The sequence below is a fragment of the Gopherus evgoodei genome, chromosome 2 (genome assembly GCF_007399415.2).
Source record: "Gopherus evgoodei ecotype Sinaloan lineage chromosome 2, rGopEvg1_v1.p, whole genome shotgun sequence".
NCBI lineage: Eukaryota > Metazoa > Chordata > Testudines > Testudinidae > Gopherus > Gopherus evgoodei.
Window position 1 is genome coordinate 106,347,380 of NC_044323.1, and position 23,686 is coordinate 106,371,065.

Below are 23,686 nucleotides of genomic sequence, written 5' to 3' on the forward strand. Positions count from 1 at the left end.
AACAAATGGGAGCAAAGAGCTCCTTACTCTCTAGAGATTCAGGCCATATGGCTTACATAACTAAGAAATGTGATTCATTTAATAGATCCAGGTCACTTAGAGCAGTGAGACACTATAGCTGTACCCCGTGGGTGGCCATTCTTCTTCCTCATCTCCCTTTTCTCTTTAGCTGCCCTTTTGAACTTGTTAAGCTTTAATTAATTGAGAGTCCTCTCATTATATGGATTTCTTGAGGCTTGGAGCACTCAATGTAAAATAACAGGTTTTCATTTCTGCTTTACTTGACAATAAAGACATTTTAAAAGCCTCCTGGATATAAGTTCTTTATTATTGTTATATCCAGCATACTTCCATTTTAACAAACATTTTAATATACAACTGTAGTGAGGTGGCTTGGCTCCCAGCCGCCCCAGAGAGGGATAAGCCCTTATGGACACCAAAGTGGGCAGAGTCACTGGAGCCTGCGCCTGCCCCTCAGAGGTCAAGGCGCCAGGAGCGGCGCCAGGGTTTTTGGCGCCCTAGGCGCAGGGCCGACTCTAGCCATTTCGCCGCCCCAAGCACGGTGGCACGCCATGGCGGGTGCTCTGCTGCTCGCCAGTCCCGCGGCTTCGGTGGACCTCCCACAGGCATTCCTGCGGAGGGTCCGCTGGTCTCGCGGCTCCGGTGGACCTGCTGCAGGCGTGCCTGCAGATGCTCCACCGGAGCCACGGGACCAGTGGACCCTCCGCATGCACGTCTGTGGGAGGTCCACTGGAGCAGCCTGCCACCCCCCCCCCAAATCTTGGTGCCCTAGGCGACCGCCTAGGTCACCTAAATGGAAGCGCCGGCCCTGCATGTTGCAGGGCAGGAAGTATAAAAGCCCAGCCCCAGGGCTCAGAAGCTGCCTGGTTGCTGGAGAGGCCAGATGCTGATGCCCTAGCTCTTGCTGGGGAGACTCCTGCTGCCTGTGACCGACCTGAGGACTGACCATACCTGCAGAAACTGGACGCCGACCAGCCACTGGAAGAGCCCCTAAGCCGACTGGTATAAAGGGACCCTGAGGAGCAGCCCAGTTTACCTCTCACTCAGTATCCCGAGGAGCCCATGATGTGGGATGCTGTGGAAGATGCTGCTGAGACAGAGTACTGATAGAGTGAGAGGTTGGAAGTAGCCTGGGGGAAGCTGACCCTAGTCTGGCTGCAGTACACCCAGAGCCAATGTCAGTGTGTTGCGGCCAGGATCCCCACTGACACAGCAGCAGGATGCCTGCTGCTGTTAGGGCCCCGGGCTAGGATGCAGTGAAGTGGGTGGGCTTGTGTCCCCCCTGCCACCCTACTCATGGGTGGCAGTCTCCCCCTTGCCCTGACGCTCAGGCCCAGGAGCCTGGGCTTCTTAACTTCCTGAACTGTTTGCTGCCCTGCCTTGACCTAGGGCCTGGGCTTACTGAACTATTTGCTCAGCCCCTGCCTGAGAGTCTGAGCCCTGTACTACTGTTTGTTGCCCTGCCCTGATTTAGGGCCTGGGCTTACTGAACTGTTTGCTCAGTCCCTGCCTGAGGGTCTGAGTCCTGAACTATTGTTTGTTGCCCCACCCTGACTTAGAGCCTGGGCCTCCAAGATGAGACTATTGACTCAGCCCCTGCCTGAGGGCCTGAGCTCTTGGCCATTTCCTGACCACTAGGCTAATTCACCAGTGCACTGGACTCGTGTAGTGAGGTGGCCTGGTTCCCAGCCACCCCAGAGAGGAGCGAACCCCAACAGCAGACGTTTACAACAACCTAATAATCTTTTGGTTTCTGCCTGGCTAAGGATGAATGAAATTTTGTCCACAGTGAAATCAATAGCAAAACTCGCATTGATTAAAATGGGGCCAGATTTTCACCCCTTGATGCACTCAGGTATAGCAAGTAGCAGAATCATTAGCTTAAAAATAACTTAGTGGAAGAGTCCCATTTTCAAGCCATATAGAATTATTAAAATCAAACAAACTTTTTTTAGGTATTTGTGGCCATCTGTTTTTGATAAGAACAAATTCTCTTGCAACCATCTTCTAATCGTGTTTTATAGCTTGCTTTCTTATACCCCAAAGACTGCCCACATGCTTTTTAGTTCTTTATCTCTGTGTTCTTATTTAATATACAAAACAGCACATTGACTTACAAACAAAAATGTCTCTGAGAAAGATCCTGAGATTGAGAGTTCTGTTTTGATTCATATCTAGGAGAAAATGCAGATTTTACACAAACCTGCTGTAGCTGCTTTTGCTCTCAGAAGCTCCCTGTAACAGGGCGGGTGCAAGGATGTTTCGTGCCCTAGGCGAAACTTCCACCTTGCGCCCCCGCCCCAGAGCCCAATGGTGTTAAAGTTAAAATTAATATAAATGAGAAGAGAATCAGGCCCAGGATGTTTGTAATGTGCCTCTGCTCCCCTCTCCCCCCACAATCAGCTCTGATTTGATTGAGTGTGTAAACTTTAAAATTAGTATATGTAAAGCAATTAAGAAGATGAGAAGTTGAAAGTAAGGAAATAAAACTATTTTAATATATTCTAAATATCTAGTATACAAGAGTTAACATGGATTAGTGGATAGGGCACTTGATTGGAAGGAGATATGCATGCTGGGCTGGCTTTCCAACTTCTGGCCAATTAGTAGGGGAGGTGGAAGATAGGGCTCCTCCCACTCAAACCTTCTCTTTTTCCTTTTGCTCACAGCAGGGAATATTAGGTGATAAGTCCCTGCTCTCTTCTCTGTGAATGGATTTACCCTCTGAGCAGGGACAAAATACTCCCCAGTACTTTCTGGTGTGGCCAAGGAAGGGCTGTGACCATCTACACTTGCTTTCACTGAGTCCCATGGGACTGCACGCCTTGTATCAGAGGGCAGATTTTGGCCTTTTGTGGTTGTGTTATAACCTTATTCCCAGATCTGGACCTTAGCGTCCAAAATATGGGGGTTAGCATGAAAACCTCCAAGCTTAGTTACCAGCTTGGACCTGGTACCTGCTGCCATCACCCAAAAAATTAGAGTGTTTTGGGGCACTCTGGTCCCCCTGAAAAACCTTCCCTGGGGACCCCAAGACCCAAATCCCTTGAGTCTCACAACAAAGGGAAATAATCCTATTTCCCTTCCCCCCTCCAGGTGCTCCTGGAGAGATGCACAGACACAAGCTCTGTGAAACTACACAGAGTGATTCCCCCTCTCCGTTCCCCAGTCCTGGGAACAAAAAGGACTTTCCTATTCACCCAGAGGAAATGCAAAATCAGGCTAGCCAATTCAACACACACAGACCTCCCCTGATTTCTTCCTCCCACCAATTCCCTGGTGAGTACAGACTCAATTTTCCTGAAGTAAAGAAAAACTCCAACAGGTCTTAAAAGAAAGCTTTATATAAAAAGAAAGAAAAAATACAAATGTTCTCTCTGTATTAAGATGATACAACACAGGGTCAATTGCTTAAAAGAATATTGAATAAACAGCCTTATTCAAAAAGAATACAAATCAAAGCACTTCAGCACTTATATTCATGCAAATACCAAAGAAAAGAAACCATATAACTTACTATCTGATCTCTTTGTCCTTACACTTAGAAACAGAAGACTAGAAAATAGAACTACTTCTCCAAAGCTCAGAGGAAAACAGCAGGCAGACAGACAAAAGACTCCGAGACACAATTCCCTCCACCCAAAGTTGAAAAAATCCGGTTTCCTGATTGGTTCTCTGGTCAGGTGTTTCAGGTGAAAGAGACATTAACCCTTAGCTATCTGTTTATGACAGGTTGCCTGATTTTTTTTTTTAAATAAATACCTTGCAGTACTTTCTTGCCTGAAAGTACTTCTCTGGGAAACCCAGGGTCATGAGGACTACTGTATTTCATGACAGTACAGCCTTGCCTACATGAGCACACACTGCTCTGGGCAGGTATTCTTGACATCATGATGAATGTATTTTAGCCATGTCTATTCTAACATTTAAAACATCACCAGTGAATCTGCACCTAATGTTGAGAACAGAGGCAGGATGTGCTAATATAGACAAATCTTTGTTGTGTTCAATTTTAGGCTGCAGCCATAGCCTTACTTTTAAGCTATCTGTAAATGTATTAGCTATAGCAGTGGTTGTGCACCCCTTCTTTGTTGTAGTTTACACGCCCCTACCGGGGCACCCTGACAGCAGCGGCTGCTTTCCGGGTGCCCACCTCTGAAGCTAGAGCGAAGAGCAGTGGCAACTGGCCTGCCACCCAATCTGAAGGCAGCATCGCCACCACCAGCAGCAGAGAAGTAAGGGTGGCAATGGATCATACCATGCCACCCTTGCTTCTGCATCATTGCTGTGAGCCGCACTGCATTCAGAGCTGAACGCCTGACCAGCTCTCCGACCGCCCAGCTCTGAATGTGTGCAGTAAATTTTGTTTTTTCCTAAATCTTCTCATGCCCCCCAGAATACAGTTCATGCATCTCTCCAATTTGAGAACCTCTGAGCTACAGGATGCATGTATATGAGTTTTGCCAGCATAAGGAGTTCAGCTTTAGGCACACAGTGAATTATCAATGTGCACATCTTCATCATTCCCCAGAATCACCATTCTAGGATGATTTTCTATAACTGTAAGGAGATGTGAAACTAAAAGCCTTTTTTCTATACTAGCTACTTGGAAGCAGGGAATTTCCTTTTTTATGGTTTAGGTGAGCCACAGAATGAAATATTATCAAGCAGATGTAGAGAGGACTAAAGTGTCCATTTATAAGTGCATACAATACCAGAAGCTATTCTGCTTATTACACAGGAATTCACTGAAACTGATTGCAAACAGTCTGGTTTACAATACATATCTGTAGAGAACGTTTTTGACTGGCTACCAAACAAATATTCAGCATATTTCCTTTACATCACTATAACACATTTTGCCATTTGGGGGATTTTTTTTAACCTTGATTTAGATCATATTCTGTTATACACATTTTTTTAAACAATATAGTGCTTGAGCCTTCAAATTCTCCATGTGTAGGCTTGCTATCGACTTCAGCAGGAGTTCCGTGGGGAATGGCTTTCAAACTGGATGTATGCAGACCTCATGTAACTAATCTAGAAATCTTTTTCATTTTGTCCCACTCTGAGAGAAAATACAAATAATAATATGATATTGTTAATGAATTATGAAATCATTGAGTATTATCTATGTATAAAATTGTTGAGTCGAGAAACAGAGATCAATATTACAGCTGGTACAAAAAGAAAAATACCAGGATAAGAGAAAATTTAAGCCAAAGCAGAGAGAGAAAAAAATATATATCAATTGCATCAGGCCTAATAAAGAGTATTTAATTGTATGTAGGTAAACTGTTACAGAGTGCCCTTTTGTCATTCAGTATTAGGATAACAATGATGAATAAGGCAAAATACATGATTATTTGTCAAATAACTTTACAAATATTTTCCTGGTAATTTGGTTGTTAAGACAATCTTTCAAAGTCTTGTGTGGTCACTGAAACCTGATCCATTCACTTTAGTGGCTACTGGATTGAGCCAAAGACTACTGAAATATTATAGGTGGAGTCAATAGTCAAAAGCTGTGCCAATGGGACCTCCATATCAGCAGTCTAAATCCAGCCCAGAGGAGTAGCAGCTGAAAGGTACTAATGCCAGATTGTGGGATTATGTGCTGTGGCAAAGTACCTTCTTCTCCTCAGCAGGCTTAGTCCTTTTTAGCCTTGGATATTCCTGAGCGCTTTGCCTGGGATATAGTTGGTCCTGCCTGACCAGCTTCCCCGAGACCAAAGTGATTGCACTTCCCGAGTCTACTAACGCGGTGGTCTCTACACCATTCATCTTAACGGGCCTATGAGAGACCATCACAACCCCGACTAGACTTATTAGATCACATGGTCCCCCTATATCTCTCAGTTCGCATTGCATGGGCTCTTCTAGATTCAGGCATTGGGCAGAGATATGTCCCAGTTTGCCACAGGCATGACATCGGTACCCCGCTCAGGGCAGCCCCCTATTTTTTGAGCTGCTGGGCTCTCCCCCGCGTCTTTCTCCCTCAGTCCTCAAGTCTCTCCAGGACCGTGGGCTGCTCTTCCACCTCCTTCCTCCCCTCCATAGTCTGGCCTGGTGCTAGGGCAAACTGGAGCCTCAGCACAGAGACTTGTCTCCGATTCTGTTGCCTTCCTGCCCTGTTGGTTCGAGAAAGTTCTTGGGCTGCTAAGTGTCTCTCTATGAGGGCAACTAGTTCATCATAGGAGGACGGATCATATTGGTGGACCCACCCTTATATGTCCGGCAGCAACCCCCTCATGTACCTGTCCAACACTAGGATTTCCACTACCTTCTTCAGCCCATGGGTCTCAGGGCATAGCCACTTCCAGGCGAGATGAATTAAGTCAAATAGCTGAGACCTCGGCACTTTGTTATCCTGGTATTTCCACTTGTGGAAGCGCTGGGCCCTTATGACTGGCATCACACCTGATCTTGCCAGGATTTCCACCTTCAGCTGGGGGTAATCCGTAGCTGTTTCTGTGGTCATGTGGAAATAGGCCTTCTGGGCCACCCTGCACATAAATGGAGCCAGGATACCCGCCCACTGGTCTTGGGGCCAGGCCTCCCACAGTGCCGTCCTCTCGAACATGAGGAAATATGCATCTATATCGTCGTCCATTGTCATCTTCTGTAAATAGTTGCTCACCTGCAGCAGCCGGGTCCCCGTGCGCCAGCATGGTCAGGGCTTTTAACTGGTTCACTACTTCATTCAGTCAATTCGGTCAATCTTGGGCCGCCTGGTTCATCAATAATTGGTTTGCCTCCTGTTGGACGCGTACTGACTCTTGTTGGGCAGCCATCTGTACCCTGGTAGCCTCTTGTTGGGCCGCAGCGGCCTGTATAAATGCCTTCACTGCATTCCCCCCCCCCTTTTTTTTTTTTTTTTTTTTTTTTGTGATTTACCCTGCCCTGAGATGGCTTGCCACAGAGCCTCACTCGCTCACCACATCCCACCTCTGACACTACGTGTGGCAAAGAACCTTCTTTTCCTCAGCAGGCTCAGTCCTTTTCAGCCTTGGAGACACAGGCTTGGGCAAGGCAAATCCTTACAGGTAGCACAAGGTCCAGCTATTCTTTTCCTCAGTCAATTCTTTTTGCTTCTTTTCCTTCCCTTCTGGGGAGGGAGTGCAGCCTTTCTTCCTGGAAGGGTTTGCACCCAGCCTACTGGCAAGTTCCCTGCTTCTCTACCCCACCCTTCCTTCCATGCAGAGGAGGGTTTAAAAAGGTCCCAAGCAGTTGGAGCCAGCTGAACCTAATCAGTTGCCTAGTACTCCTTTTTCCAGCTGAACCTTATTTCACCGTGGTTATTTCTCCTCAGTGGATAGGAAGAGGCCTTTTAACCCCCTGGGACTAATTACTACCCCTCTCCCTCCTTGTAGCTGTTTGTCCTGGGTTTACCACAGTGCATTATTATAAATCAGTACAGCTCCATTGACTTCAAGTAGCGGGTCAGGGGACCACTGCCTGAGCCCTGCTGCCCTGGGTGGGGAGAGAGGGGTCTGCAGCTGAGCCCTGCTGCCTTGGGTGTGGGGTGGAGCTCTGGGTTCAGCTTCAGCCCCAGGTCCCAGCAAGTCTAATGCTGGCCTTGGCATCCTAATTAAAAGGGGTCACAACCCACAGTTTGAGAACTGCTGCACTATCAGGAGTGGCTCCAGGCACTAGCACACCAAGCCAGCTCTGCCGGTCGCCATGAGGGCAGCAGGCAGGTTGCCTTCGGTGGCATGCCTTCAGAGGGTCCGCTGGTCCCGCGGCTTCAGCAGACCTCCCGCAGGCATGCCGCCGAATCCGCGGGACTGGGGACCTCCCGCAGGCAAGCCACCGAAGGCAGCCTGCCTGTCGTGCTTGAGGCGCAAAATACCTAGAGCTGCCCCTGTACACTATACAATTATTTGAAAATAGCTTGATTTGTATTCAAACTTTGACTAATGAGTCATACATCTAAAAGAGCTGCCATTCCTGCCAAACATTCAGTTTTTGATCCGATATTCTGATTACAACATTTTGTACATTCACCTATCTATGCAGTCTTTACACTGGGTAGGGTGGACTAGATGACTCATCTGATCAGACACAATTCTTAAAGTCTTCTTTCATCTACCCCGACTCCATTCCCTAAGTTCTATTTTTAATGGTTTAGCAATGTAGAAGGACCAGATCTCTGAGATTTGTTTCTTATTGTTTTTTTGTTTACTTCTATTACCATAGACCAGGGCCCCATTGTGCTAGGTGCTGTACAAATGCAGAACAAACTATAAGGCTGTTTATTCTCGTATGCCATCTAGGCAATTTAGCCATATAAATGCTAAATTATTTCAAAAGAGGTTAGCTCTTCAAAAGAATGAAAAACAATATTTTTTTCACTTTATAGAGTACCTGATTTTCATTTCTAGTCTATAGGTATGATATACAGTACAAGATAAATCTCATTTTGCAAACTTTTTCAAGGGGCAAGTGAACTTTGATATTCTTCTTCAAAATTACAGTAAAAATTAAAAAAAGGATGAAATAAAATCCCACAAAAGGCTTAGGAATTAAAAAGTACACCTGCAAATGAACCACACTTTCTCACTGTAATCTAATTTTCAATTTGGGAGACTTGATGTTGAACAGGATTTGCTACAGTGCTGCTACACACAATATTCAGACTGACTCATCAGATAACTACAGCAGCAGATTATTAACCATGATGACTGAATTTTGGTTTTTGCCTTGATTTGGCATTATGTAAATGTGTTTTGCAATTTTAGCGAAAGACTTCCAAGAAGTCTAGTGATAATTTGGAATTTCTCTGATGCAGAATATAGACCATTCTACCTTATTATGTTGTCTTCAGAATCAAAGGTACTCTCCACCCTGGCTTTTTGATAGTTTCGAGAACCATGATAATTATGTGTGTATGCATGTATATACACAAACCCACACAGACTAAAGGGGTGGACTCACACTTGGTGCCTCCTTGTGGCCAGGCATGGGGTAGCTCTTTCCCCACTGGGTATCTGTTGCTGACAGCTACTTCACCTCTGCAATGACCTGCCTCTTCCTGTGACTTGGCCCTTCAGCCAGATCACGTAAAAATCTCTCCCTTTCTGGGGTAGTCCATTAACAAAAAACAAGAGAAATTAGTGCAAATAAACTGTGTTCATAGGCAACAGAGGGGAATGGTTCCCCCTCAGGATGTGTCAGACTCTGGCCCTCCCTTCCCTCAGGGAGGGGCCTTTAGGCAGTGGTCACTGGGGAAACTGTTGCCTTTTCCTCACAGGCTGAAGGTCTCCTCTCTTCTCTGGGCTGCCAACAAGTGAGCTGCTCTGCTTCTTTTTTAAACTTCTCCCCAACCTGTGTATATCTTGCAGGTATTGTGAGGTGGAGCTTCCTGAGACCAGAGTAACTCCTTAACCCCTTGTTATCCAATTGAGATTGCACAGGGAATTTACATGGTCAGAATATAATTATGCAAAGTTGCATTTGACCAGAACACCTGCCTTAGACACCAGTAGTCTTTAAAACAGAAATTTTAATAATGGTCAGGACCTTGGTTTTACAATACACTCTTGATATCATATCGTTTTTCATGGCTTCAGCAAGCCATCATTGGCTTTAAAAATTAGTATTCAGTAACGTTTTGTAGTAAAATATTCATCTTCAGAAAAGCACTATTTCAGAAGACAGAGAATCACTAGACAATCACCCCTTTCACTTAATTTATAGAAACATGAGAATATAGCGACAATATGTCATAATGAGTACAGATATAGTCAAGAGAATCATATAATAGCTTAGTTCTACTAGAAAAACAACAGAAAAGATAAATGTTCTCTCCTCAGCTGGATGGGACATTTCTAGGTAACAATATTATGGAGTTCTTTAATTTAAAAATTAAATTTTGGGTGACTAATATTGCCAAAAAGATAAATAATCTGTCTCAATAAAAATATAGATTAGAAAATTATACTTAAGTCTTTCACCCAGTAGTTGTACATCATTGTCAAATATGGAAGGAGTACAACAATTCTGCTCCGGAGCAATGCAGTAGTGATTAACTAGTGCCAAGTTACAGATATGAGGGTAAGGCCTTCTCTCTCCCCTTCCACCTGACCCCAAGAATATATGGTAAATGGGCTTGTTAATGTTTTTTCCCCACTTTGAACTTTAGCATCCAAAAAGTGGGGACCTGCATGATTACTTTTAAGCTTAATTACCGGCTTAAATTTGGTATGCTGCCACCAGCCAAAAATATAGTGTTTGGCACACTTCTTGTTCCCCCAAAACCTTCCCTGGGGAACCCAAGACCCAAACCCCTTGGATCTGAACACAAGGAGAAATTAGCCTTCCCCTCCTCTTTTCCCCCCAGACTTTTCCCTCCCTGGGTTACCCTGAGAGGCTACACTGATCCAAACTCCTTGGATCTTAAAACAAGAGGAATTAACCTTCTCCACCCTCCTTTTCCCCCCACCAATCCCTGGTGAGTTCAGACCCAATCACCTTGGGTCTTAAAATAAGGAAAAAAATCAATCAGGTTCTTAAAAAAGAAAGCTTTTAATTAAAGAAAGAAAAGGTAAAAATTATCTCTGTAAAATCAGGTTGGAAAATGTTTTACAGGGTATTCAGATTCATATAGCCTAGAGGGACCTCCCCCCCGCCCCTTAGCCTGAGATTCAAAGTTACAGCAAACAGAGGTAAAAATCCTTCCAGCAAAAGGAAAACATTCAGAAGTTGAAAGAAAACAAACATAAGACTAATCCGCCTTTCCTGGCTATTACTTACTATTTTGAAACATGAGAGACTGATTCAGAAAGATTGGAGAAAACCTGGGTGTACGTCTGGCCCCTTAGCCCCAAGAGTGAACAACGAACAAAAAAAACAGCGCAAACAAAGACTTCCCTCCACCAAGATTTGAAAATATCTTGTCCCCCCATTGGTCCTCTGGTCAGGTGTCAGCGAGGTTCACTGAGCTTCTTAACCCTTTACAGATAAAAGAGACATTAACCCTTAACCATCTGTTTATGACAGGGCTATTATCTACTCTGTTGGAGTAATTTGAGACACTGGTATGATGTTGAACTGTGTGGATTCCTATCCTCTATATTCTGGGTCATTTCTTTTCCCCTCCATATACCCTCCTTTTTTTTTTCACAGGGCAGAAGAATACACTTCACATCCTCCCATCTTATGGTCAGCACTGTATGCCTGCAAAGCACTTGAACACATGCTTAAGTGTTTTATTGAATAGTGATGGATTAAGCACATATATGACTAACACCACCACGACCTCCATCTAACGGTACATCTATCCTTATGGCAGGATGTAAAGTACAGATACCGCTTGCCCAGGTATCACGGGTATAAATAGCAGTGTTGATGGTGAGGCGAATGCCATACATGCCTGACCCCTAAGATAGATACTTTACATAGTTCTCCACACACTCAAGCATTGCCTCCCACATCTACATCTACACACTGCAGTAAGTGTAGAGGTGAACTTAGGTACCACTACCACAGTATCTGAACACCTCCCAACATTTAATGTATCAGAGGGGTAGCCGTGTTAGTCTGGATCTGTAAAAGCAGCAAAGAATCCTGTGGCACCTTATAGACTAACAGACGTTTTGGAGCATGAGCTTTCGTGGGTGAATACCCACTTCCTCAGATGCATGTAGTGGAAATTTCCAGGGGCAGGTATATATATGCTAGCAAGCAAGCTAGAGATAATGAGGTCAGTTCAATCAGGGAGGATGAGGCCTTGTTCTAACAGTTGAGGTGTGAAAACCAAGAGAGGAGAAACTGGTTCTGTAGTTGGCAAGCCGTTCACAGTCTTTGTTCAATCCTGAGCTGATGGTGTCAAATTTGCAGATGAACTGAAGCTCAGCAGTTTCTCTTTGAAGTCTGGTCCTGAAGTTTTTTTGCTGCAGGATGGCCACCTTAAGGTCTGCTATAGTGTGGCCAGGGAGGTTGAAGTGCTCTCCTACAGGTTTTTGTGTATTGCCATTCCTAATGTCTGATTTGTGTCCATTTATCCTTTTCCGTAGAGACTGTCCAGTTTGGCCAATGTATTTATTTAATGTATTTATCACATTACCACTGTGAGATGGGGAAGTGAGACTAACTCCCATTGAAATCAATGACAGGCACTTAAATACTGTTGATGACCTGTAACCTTATGTAAGGTCACACAGAAAACCTGTGGAGAGCAGGACCTTGAACCGTTATTCCCTAAGGCCTAAACCACTGACCTTACCACTAGATCATCCTTCCTTTTGAGTCAACTTTGCTCTTTTGGCCCCTTGCTCTTGTGTTGGCTCATCGTAGCCTGAAGGTAACAACTAACTGCCCATGCCCCTTGACCAAGACTAGGAAGTTGCTGTAGGAGCCAGAAACTCATCTTTCAGCATCTCTCCTTAGAGGTTCTGTATTCTCTTTTCTTCGAAGACATCAGTGTGAAATTACTCACACAACAGTAATCATAAGAGGAACAAGTTTAATACAAGCAGAGAGAAATTGGAATTAAAATAAAATCAATGATTGGTTTAACTTCCCAGATTTACACTTTTCCTAAGACAACCTACACAAGGCATTCTCAGCTTATTTACAGAGAAAAAAAATGAGAAGAGCGAATAGCTTATAACTCATGAAAGCAATCTGCTCTCTGACCCCCTTCTTGCAATCTGCTCTCTGACCCCCTTCTTGCCAGAATGTCGGTAAGACTGGTGTTCCCATAAGCAAGATTTTTCTTTTGGCACGGACTATAAATTATGGACAGAAGCTCAAACCTTCCAACACAACATTCTTAAGTACATTGCTGACTTGGGGTTTGTAACACTATTAAAAAAGTGAGTCTGGAGAGGCCACTGGGCACAGACGAGGCTGCACCATCCCCTGGGACAAAAGAGAACCAAATTCTGTGCTGATCTGCTCCCTAACATCATAAACCTTGGTATGACTGGATACAGTGAGAGTCAATAGAAGCTGGCTCCAAAAGTGTTGTTCTCACAATCACCTTGAGTACATAGCAATTTTTGAACCTGTGTCTGTGGCACAGAGTATTTGAGTCACAATCCGCTTCCCTGTCTGCTCCTGGGACAGTGCAACAAAGATAAATGGTTTATCGCAAGGTAGGACTATAGTGCCTGTAGTTGGCTGCATTTCAGAAAGATACCCACCTTTTTCCTTATTGGTGCCACATTTAAAATTTTTCATAATATGAATCCAAGCAGAAACTAATGGCATTTTGAACTTATTTTAATGTTTAATTTCAAGTGACCTGGCTGCTGCAGATTTCCGCAACAAATGGCATTCTAGCATCTGTGGGTTCTGAAGAGATTGGCTGTCTGGCTGTTGATTCGAACAGTGAGATTTCCATCCCTGCAGTCTGTCTCTGGTTTGTACCTTTTGAAACACCCAGCTTCACTCTCCCACTTATATCTGAACACAATTAGTACTATATGACCACTGCTGCTGCAGGCATTAGAGCACTTCCGTGCTTGTGAAGCCTGGGGTGTGCAATATTCATATTCTGGTAGAAGGAAATTAATTTAAAACAGATAAAGAAAATACCAGTAAAGGTTCATTAAAACTATATCCCTACTATAAATTTTTAACATAGTGCCTTAGATCATGCTTCATAACGGTAGGATATTAATACAGATTAATAATTTAACATTTTCTACAGAAAATCAGATTATTTACCAGTCAGGTTTTCAGGCTGCTTATTTAGTTAGTTTTGATTGGCAAACTCCTTTTCCTACCCTCATTCTAACAGAGAATAAACCAATAAAGTTTTGTTGTTTCCCTCCTTGTCCTGGCCAGGAATTCAGTAATGTCACCTCTCAAGCTACTGTTCTACAGATAGGTGGGCACACATTCCCCTCCCAGTGACTAACCAGCAGGAAGGTAAAATATGCTCTGCAAAACTCAGCTGGTTTGAACTTCCATTGGATAAATTACACTTGCTTCTCAAGAGGGAGGAACCATGGTACACATGGTGATAAGAGTGTGATCTGTGAGGGGGACAACACACACATTGTGAATATTTGGCCAACCCTACAGATCAGCTTCCCCTGTCTGGTTTTCCTCCCCTCACAAATGGGGCAGAAGACACAGGAGGAAAATAGGGTGCGTAACAGTATGGTAACTTTTGGACACACATCCGATTGGAAATCCACCTGCTATGGGGGTCTAAGGAGGAAGCATATTACCCAGGGGTGGCTGCTTACTGGTTCTGTCTCATGCCAATCTCACATGCTGCCCAAAGCCATGGAGCCCTGACCACACAGCTGTCATGTGAAATGTCTCCTGTTGCTCCTGTGCCAAGAAAGGTCATGATATGGAGGCTCTGCTCCCCCTTCCCTGATGTTTCCAGGATATTTTCCCACAGTTTGCTGTCTACCACACTGTCTGGCATTGAGGCCCACATGGCCCTGAGTCTGCAATATATGCTGTCCAGGCAGGCTGCCTCTGAATTTACAGTGACTATTAACTCTGGGCAGTCCTGTATTTATAGTGGTAGTGATATTGATGGATTTTCTATCTGGGGGATATTCTCCACCAATTTAAACATACATTTCTTCATATGGTCTACGCAATGAAAAACAAAACATTTTCTATGAGCAATCACCCATTCCAGGGACCTATTGTCACAGTCAAGTCGGGTCAGCCAGACCTAGCATTTAGAGCCAGATTCTACAATCACGAGACAGGAGTCAAGAATCAGCTGGTTCAGAATACTAGTTGGTCGGAAGCCAGAGGCAAATTGGAGGCCAGGTACCACATGTCAGATACCAGGAGTCAAGATGAGTCAGGAGGCCAGAAAATCAAGCTATGGGAGCAGGAAGCACACAGTCTAGAGTAAGGTGGAAACCAGATGTTCAGCTTCCTGTTCTGACTGAAGTAGGGCCTGTAGGTCAGTCACCTGCTCTGGGACTCCTCCAATTAGGCATCAGGGTGGAGCCAGGCACTGGGGCTAGGCTTCATGGGTTGGAGGTAAGCTATTGTCAGCAGGCTGCTGGATGGAGGGATGGTGTACAACTACCTCCAGGAACATTGTGGGACGGGTTCGTGACTCATGGGTGATGACACCTATGGTCATAATGAGACAGATACTCTTCTCTATTACTATTAGCACCTAGCTCACAGCTTTGTGCCTCACAATACACCTGAGGTGTTGCACAGTGCACACCCCATCATGCATTATTCATGCCATATAAAAACTAAGCTCAGAATTTCCATGGAAAAAGGCTTTATGAATAAAAAATGATTTCAGGCTCCATTATAGCTTGTGAATTATTAATAATGTTAGAAAATGCTGTTGAGCAAGTCTGAACTGTATCGAGTACAAAAGAAAAAAGCATGGGTAAGTAGAGTTTTCAGAAAAAAGCCTAAACATCTGATTTAACAGACACTTAGTTGGATGTAAAAGCTGGACTTAACAGACATATATTTTCCCCCTAGATAGGCCTCATTGTTCTAAAGCATATGAGCACTGAGGAAATGTTATTCAATGTCCAATTTCAACATAGTGTTGAAAACGTGGGTGTGATGGACTGACAGCGGTTGGGAGGAGGGGAAGGGGAGGTTATGTGGAAATCAGAAATCCTGACAAAAGCCTTGAGTTCCATTGCGAACCACTGCAGTCAAGAAAGGGCAAGAAGCCTGCCATGAAGCCATGGGGTTTTTTTTACCACAAAGAAAATGATATCACAGGTCATTCTTCAGTTAAATGGAATTAAAGGCCAATGGACAGGCAGTGGGAAATGAAAATGCATTAATACAATGCAGAAAGAAGGCAGAAAATGTGTTGCATGAAGAAGCTGTTGTGAATACAGTACCTTTAACGCAGACCCAGGCAACGGCTCTCTGAAATGCCTTCAGAATCTAGGTTTTCTTCTTTAAAATTTAATAGATAAACTATTAATAGACAGGCAAAGAATGTTTTAAAGTACAGCCCCATAGTGCAAATTCTTTCACAGTTTCTGTCAAGTCACATAGACTTCTGCTAACTTGTTCTTCCAGTGCATTTGGAAACATATAGGGCCACAGTCCCCTCTTGCTCACACTCATCTAGCCCCGTGGATGTCAGCAGAGCCACTCTTGAGCATTTAAGAATAGGATTTGGTGCGTGGACTATTGATCCTTTGAATCTTTGCCTGGTAAACATATACAAAAAGCACCTTTCATGTGAGAGGAGTTCATCATGGCTTTTGCTGATGTATCTGGGAAAGCACCTTTTTAGTTTACCTTCCATAGCTAATTCCTAGAGACCAAGAGGGTTCTGAGCCTCAGCTGTGAAAATGGGCAAGATGCACATAGAAGATGCCATAATTTCAAAATTAGGTTGTGCAATTGCACACATACATTTGTGGGCACCTAACATATATTTACAGGGAGAGGTAGGCCCCAGGGGCAGATGTATGGGTCAGCACAAGGTCAGCAAACATGCAGCATGGGGTCCAATGGTCACATTGCCTTAGGCTTTTTTAAACATAAAAAGTGTAAAAAACCCCACGCCATACAACAAAAATCACAGGCCTAAACAAACACGGAGTCTCACCCAAATTGCGTTGGCTTGCATATTTCCTATTATTGGAACCTCGCACCATGGTTACACTTTTCCTTGGCAAACTGTTCTGTGAAGCTCTCCAGCTCCAACCTTGCTATCTCGTCTTTCCCAACTGCAAGCAGACCAAGGTCACCCAGCCACGGCTGTGATTATGTTGAACACATATAGTCTTAATGTGCTCATTCAGTGTTCACCACTAGCCACTCCAAATGGTATGGTGAGAAAGAGTTGACACAACATTTCCATTTCTGGTAAAACTTCATCAAGAGAACTTGATACTATGAAGTTGAAATAGCTCTGGACATCAGATGACAAACCTCTGTGTCGTTTGTAAAATAATACATCTTGATAGACAATCTTGTGGACCAAGTCTAAAGAAATATATGAGTATTTTCCCATATTAACAAAGCAAAGCAAAATGGCCATTTGCTCCACAAGGCTAATATCCATGGTTACATCTGCAATGACAGTAAAAGCTTAGCTTCTTTGCAGCTATTAAATATGTAGCTCCAGGTGTCTATTTAGAAAATATATATAAATTAATCAGTAATTGTCTTGCTTAAGTATTGGATTCTCCTCGTGTCACTGATATGTTGGGCAAAAGTTGTATTGTGTCTGAGCATTATGTAATGATGCTCAACTAAATATATTACTTGCTGGTCTCCAACACTTCACAGGTGTTTGTGGAAAGGGAGACCTAAACTAGCTAAAGTTTTGACTATGTCTAAAAAGTTTACTTCTTGATGTTTCTGAATATTTTCAGATGCTTGTTTATCAAAACATGCATTGATGCTATGACCGTTAGTGAACTGTAGCGCTTTCACATTGACTGCAAGTGTTGTTTGCTCCTCCCATGAACGGGCACCGACTTTAGCTTACCCTTCCAGTCATTGAAACCTGTTACCTATGTTGATTTTCGGGATTCTGTATCTGCAAACAACATGCAAATGTGACACAATGAATAATATGAAAGATATGAATATGCTAGCCACTTGACATGCAAATCGTCAGTGCATTTTTCATTCTTTAAAATGAAGATGAAAAATAGCGGTTTACAGGAACAAAAAAAGGAACTGTCCATTTGGCATATAACTCTCAATGGGCTCGCAAGGACCAATCTGTACAAGCATACACAGTGGGTCAGGTGATAAAACTGAATCTTTAAAGTGACTTTTATCAGATGGGAATATCAAACTTATTTCAGCAGAAAGACTGCTTTGACCAGCTTTATTGTTGACCTGCCCATCTACATAGCCTTAGTTTTGTTCCTTTCAAGCTCATCTACAGTGTATTTGGTTTTTTTGGTTTCAAGCAATTTTTTTACTTTCATAATTGATGTGGCAAGTCCAGAGGTGCCAGGACTCAGGGCTCAGCCCTGGTAAGTCCTGGGACAAATTAAGCAGGGGATCTTTGGCTTTGTTGGTTAACATAAGAACGACCCTACTGGGTCAGACCAGTGATCCACCTAGCTCAGTATCCAGTCTTTCGACAGTGGCCAATGCCAGGTGCTTCAGAGAGAATGAATAGAACAGATAATCATCAAGTAATCCATTCCCTGTCTCTACTGAGCTGAAGAACCCTGTAGATGAGCTACCCTGTTGCTAGCTCATCTTACAAGATCTACAGTTGTACTTGTTTCAAGCAAAATGTCTGTGGAAATATCAGCTGCAACTTCAGTGGTACTGCATAAATTGTTTTCCAAACTTAAATTTTGGCACAATGACAGATTCATGCTTGTTGAATTGAGAAGCAGTACTTGACTTTCTGCTTCAGATTGCAGGGATTGATCAGGAAGTTTACAAAACAATAATTTCTGACACAGGATCTTTGAAGGCAGTTTATAATAATCTCTTTTTCTTTTCCTTTTCTAAAACTTGTAATTGTATTTATAGTTTTCATTTTCAGATATGTTCTGGTATGAAAATAACTATACTCAGGGGGAGGGATAGTTCAGTGATTTGAGCATTGGCCTGCTAAACCCAGGGTTGTACATTCAATCCTTGAGGGGGCCACCTAGGGATCTGGGGCAAAATCAGTACATGGTCCTGCTAGTGAAGGCAGGGGGCTGGACTCAATGACCTTTCAGGGTTCCTTCCAGTTCTAGGAAATAGTTAAATAAAATTATACATTAATGGAGATATACCCAAGTTGGAAGTATAGGCCTAAATAAAGTATATTTTTGTGCTGCTTAATTTATCTTCAGTTGTGAGATAAAATAAAATGTCAATTTTCTGTGCAGAATCTACCAAATTCTACTAGCAGAACTAGAGTGGGACTGGTTGGGGAGAGTGCCGTGGGGCTGGGGAGAGGCCAGAGCAGGCAGCCATATTCCTTTCAGTGTCCCACAGACAGAGGAGGATATGGAGGCTATAGAAACAACCTACATTTCCTAACCTCAGCCCTGGCAGTACTGGAGCATGCTAAGTGGCTGCAACCCCTGCAGGATAGGGTAGGAAACTCCTATTGCTACCTCTCACTGCTGGGAATGATCAAATGCAGTGGGATTTTGCCAGAGCCTTGTAGGACAGGTGGATGTGGGTCTCCTAGTACCCCTTTAAAATGGGGGCTGATGGCCAGGGCGGTGAGATACATGCAATCCATGCAATTGCAGGAACCCTGAGGCAGCAAGGGGGACCCTTGCTATGGTGACTGACTCAGTTACTTGAGAGGGTGAGGCCCCAGATTCAAGTGCGGAGAGATGCCAGTGGCAAAGAATAGCTGGTGCAGCTGCTCAGGAGCCCATGCACTTGAAGGGACCCTTCAGGCTCAAGTCTGCTTGGCCACACCACATACGCCCAGAACAGGCTGCTGCCATTGTCTGCAGCCTGCTGGAACCACTAGGAAGAGCAAAGTGCTGGTCCCCACTGCCCACATTTGAATTTGCCTGGGGATGGGGCCTCCAACGTGGTGACTCTGCCATCAGTTCTGATTAACAGGACTGCCAATGGCAGAGCCTCCATTATGATCAGAGGCTCATTCTCCCATTCCACTGCCTAGGCAAATTCAAATAAGGGCAGCAGGAACTGTTATGCTGCTCTTCCTAGAATCTCTGGCTCCTACAAGAACAGTTCTGGCTTTGGCAGGAGCAGCAGAACAGCAGCACTGGTGCACAGCCCAGGCTAGAGGGAGCAATAGCAGGCATGGAGCTGGATGGCGGGTGGTGAGCAGAGCAGGGGTGCAGAGGCAGGAACAAGTGTGGAAGTGGGCAAAGTGAAAGTTTATTTAAATGTTGGCCATGCGATGGCATGTGAGAGCCCACAATGAAACCCTTTTTGTTACTCTGCCACTGGCAGATGGGAGAGGGAGACAGGGGAGTCCAGACCACGTGGGGCCTGGTCAGTATATGTTGACCTTGCTGACTGTTAAATCTGCCATGAGTGGGCCCCTAAGTGTCTGCAAACACTTGATTTGTGCATGCACATTAGGTGCATGAAATATAAATGTACAGTTGCACCCATCTATCTTTGAAAATCTGGCTCATGCAATATAGCCAAATAATAATGATGGTTTGTACTACAATATCACATGCAGCCCCCAGCAAAGATCAGGGCCTGTACTAATATGCAATAAAATATGGTCCCTGCCCTAAAGAGTTCACACTATAAATAGCGGGAGGGGAAGCCACTATAAGTGGTACCAAGGGACACCCCCTTGATATGCCCATTCAATGTTTATCTCCACTCCCACATGCCAAGATGAGACTTCCTTGGCCCCATCCAGTCCCTTTCACCCATTATGAGGTTCCTCCATCAGTGCCAATTCTCCAAGTTTATGCTGAACTTGCTTTTTAAGTAAAATGCAGTTCGTCCTTAGGCACTTGCGAACTTTGGTCTGCCCTGTCACTCCTTTGGTTTTCCCTAGCTCTGCATCTGGCCCCCAGAATCCTCACATTTCTATGACTCTACCAGCATGCATCTCCCATGTGCTGGCACCAGCTCCACTGTTGCAGTGCTTAATGGTCAGCAAGCTCCCAAAGAGGAAGAACATCGTTTGTCCAAGGAGGGTGTGGTGAAGTGGCTGCATGTACCTGTCTATGCAGTGTAATACTCAGCACTCCTGTGTGGGCCACGAGGCCTTGTGGATGTGCCTGCATCTTGTTGCAGTCTACACATCCCTAAATGCCCTTTCCCCTGCAGCTAAGGCTGGGGGGCTGCTTTCCTCCACTCAGAATGACTACTGCAGGCAGAGAAATTATCTTGTCTTGATATTTATGAAGCTGATGTAAAAACAGATGGATAATCACTATAGCAACTTAATAACATGCCAGGAGAGAGTCATTCAAAAACATTCCATGAGCAAGACCCTGACCCTTACCATCTTCACTTTTAATCGTCTCAGTGATTTTTTTCTTCTGGTGCAATTAGGCAAATTCATTGTGGGCCTATAAAGTCAAGTGGACTGTCCCAAGCCACTAAGAACTGTCTGCATTCGTGCATGTGAGAATTTAAGAAAGATCGTGTATCCTGATTTACTGTATTTTGCTAAATTCTTCCTACGGCATCACATACATCCTGTCTTGCATTTCAAGTTTAATTTATTCAGATAGTTACATGTTGTGATGCGACCTTTAGAAAAGGTATTGATGTCAGATTTTCCCAATTAACTTGTTCATCTGTGTTTGTTTGGTGAATTGCACCATGCATGTAGTATACTAGCCTTCTGTACTGTCAACATTATCTTGTTCTTCAGCTCCCTATATGATATTGATCATTACAATAACTATTGGAAGATGGGAATAAAAAGAATTTGAAATTTTTAAAAAATATAACAACTGTGAAGAACTTTTGAATGAGGAAAAATATCTAGAATAAAGCCTGCTCTAGTGTCAGAGGTTGTGGCCATCCCTCCCTATCAGACTTGGAGGGAGGCCATACCCCCTCACTCTTGGGCCCCTTCAAGATAATGATTGCTGTGGGGGAGAGGTCTCTCTAGCAGTCTCTCAGGCCCTGGCTTTCTAGGCAGAGCCAAGCAGTCTGTAGTCTAGAGCCCTGACCCCAGGCAGGGCGGAGCACCAAATGGCATAAGGGCTCAGGCCCCCCAGACAGCCTAGCCTGGCATTCTGACTCAGGAAGATGACAGACAAATGCAGGCCTCTTAGCCTAAGGTGTGGAGGCTGCCACCCCAGGGGGAGGGTTGGTGACAGGATGACCCAGGTCCACCCTACTCCACTGGGTCCCAGCCCAGGGCCCTAACAGTGGCCACTGGGTCAGCGGGGATTTGGCCAAAATCCACTGACCGTGATTCAGACCACACAACCGGAGTATAGTCTGGTCTCACTACTTCCTATGACCCCCTTGCCCTGTACCTGTGTCCCATGGGTATCTTCTGGGTCCCCAGGGTACACTGCTAGCAGCAGTCCCAGAAGCCCCTTGGCATTCTTGTTGACTGGCATCTCCAGCAGTCCTTCTGGGTCCTCAGTGCTATAGAGGTCCCCTTTGGTTTCAAGCCCCAGGAACAGGCTGGAGGCACGTCTTGTTCAGCAGCTCCAGACCAAGTGAGCTGCAGGGTCTACCTTTTATACTTCCTGTCATGCCCCTCTGTTTCCGGTGGGGTAGGGGTGGCTGTCCCAGCTCTGCCCACCAGGGGGTGAGTGGTGGTTCCTCTCTGTCAGTCACACCCCCACGCTATACCTAGCTAGAGAGAAAATATAAGGTTTCCTGTTTTCTAGAGCATAAGACAGCAAAAGACTGCTTTAAGCCTATAGCAATAGTGCAGTGCTCCTAAAGATTTAGGGTTTTAGTTTAAAATCAAGATAGTATGAGAAAATAGGGTCACTGGATCCTCCTTCCAATCCTGATCTGTGTGTTTCTCCTTCCCTACCACAGGAGATGTTGTGTTCCCCTCCTCACGGACAGATAATAAAGTCATTTTGGGCCATAACAGCTCCGTTGATCCTGTCTGAAGCGACAGACTAAGGCCCTGAACAAGTCTATAATAGTGCATTACTGTGAACAATAAGAAAATCTTTTTCAAGGTCTAGTGATGTAGTTAGGATGCTTATATTCAAGTCATTTGAATATGTAGTTTCCAAAACATTTGCCCTGGAAATCTTGAGGGATCATATTCTCTCATGATTTTCAGCATTTCCTGATATTTGGCTGGGCTGGAAATAGTTCAGGAACAGTCTGTAGGATATTTCAAATAATAACTAGTGAAGGTCCTTAACACTTACGTAGTGTTTCAACCTGCAGGCCTCACACACTTTACAAAGGAGGATAAGCATTTAAATTGCAGAGTGAGAAACTAAGGCACTGAATGCTCCAGGGACTTACCTGCAGTAAAAAGCAAGTTGTTGGCAGAGCAAGGAATGGAATGATGGACTCCCAGTCAGATGACCAGATCATTGAACGTTACTGTCTCCCTTCTCATCCCACTTTTGATCTTGGCTGAAATTAAAAATCTCTGGGGATGGAGGGGAGAGAAGGGGGGCGGGTGCATAAAAACAAAATTAAAAATTAACCAAAGGACTCCTGATTTTAAAATCTCCATATTCATGAGTGCAGTTTGGACTAGGGCTCTGCACTCACAAATCAGGCTAACAATGAATGCCAAGATGAGTCCCTTGCAACAAACAGCAAACTTCCCCACTCAGCTGCTGTCTGAATGAAAGGAGAAATTCTAACGTGTTATTTTAGTGACTGGCAGAGGAGTACAAAATCCTTTCAGGTTGGCTCTGAACAATACCATAGCTTTAATATTCCTAAGCAAGGGGCTAGGGTGCAAGGATCCTCCGCCACCCCCCGAGGAAGGAATGGGTACAATCTTGTTTCTTTTTGCTGTCTTTCCCCATAGAAGCTAGCTAAAGTGAGATGGGCCATGACAGAGCTTGGTGGGAACACACACTGCCTTCCTTGGAATGCTGCCATAGCGTGGCCCTGCAGTGTATACTCAGTGGAAGCCTCCATGAGCAATTCTGGTTGAGGAAGCCACAGTATCTCCTGCGGATACCTGCTACAGTGAGGCCCTCTCATGCCTTCTCATACCTGGGCTGTAGCATAAAAGCTATAATCTGGCCCTATACGCTTAAGACAAAATGGAATAAAAAAGAGTGAAAAAAGATGAATGTTTGCCATTTCCTCTCCTCCCCACCTATTTGTGTGTGTGTGTGTGTGGGGGGTGGGA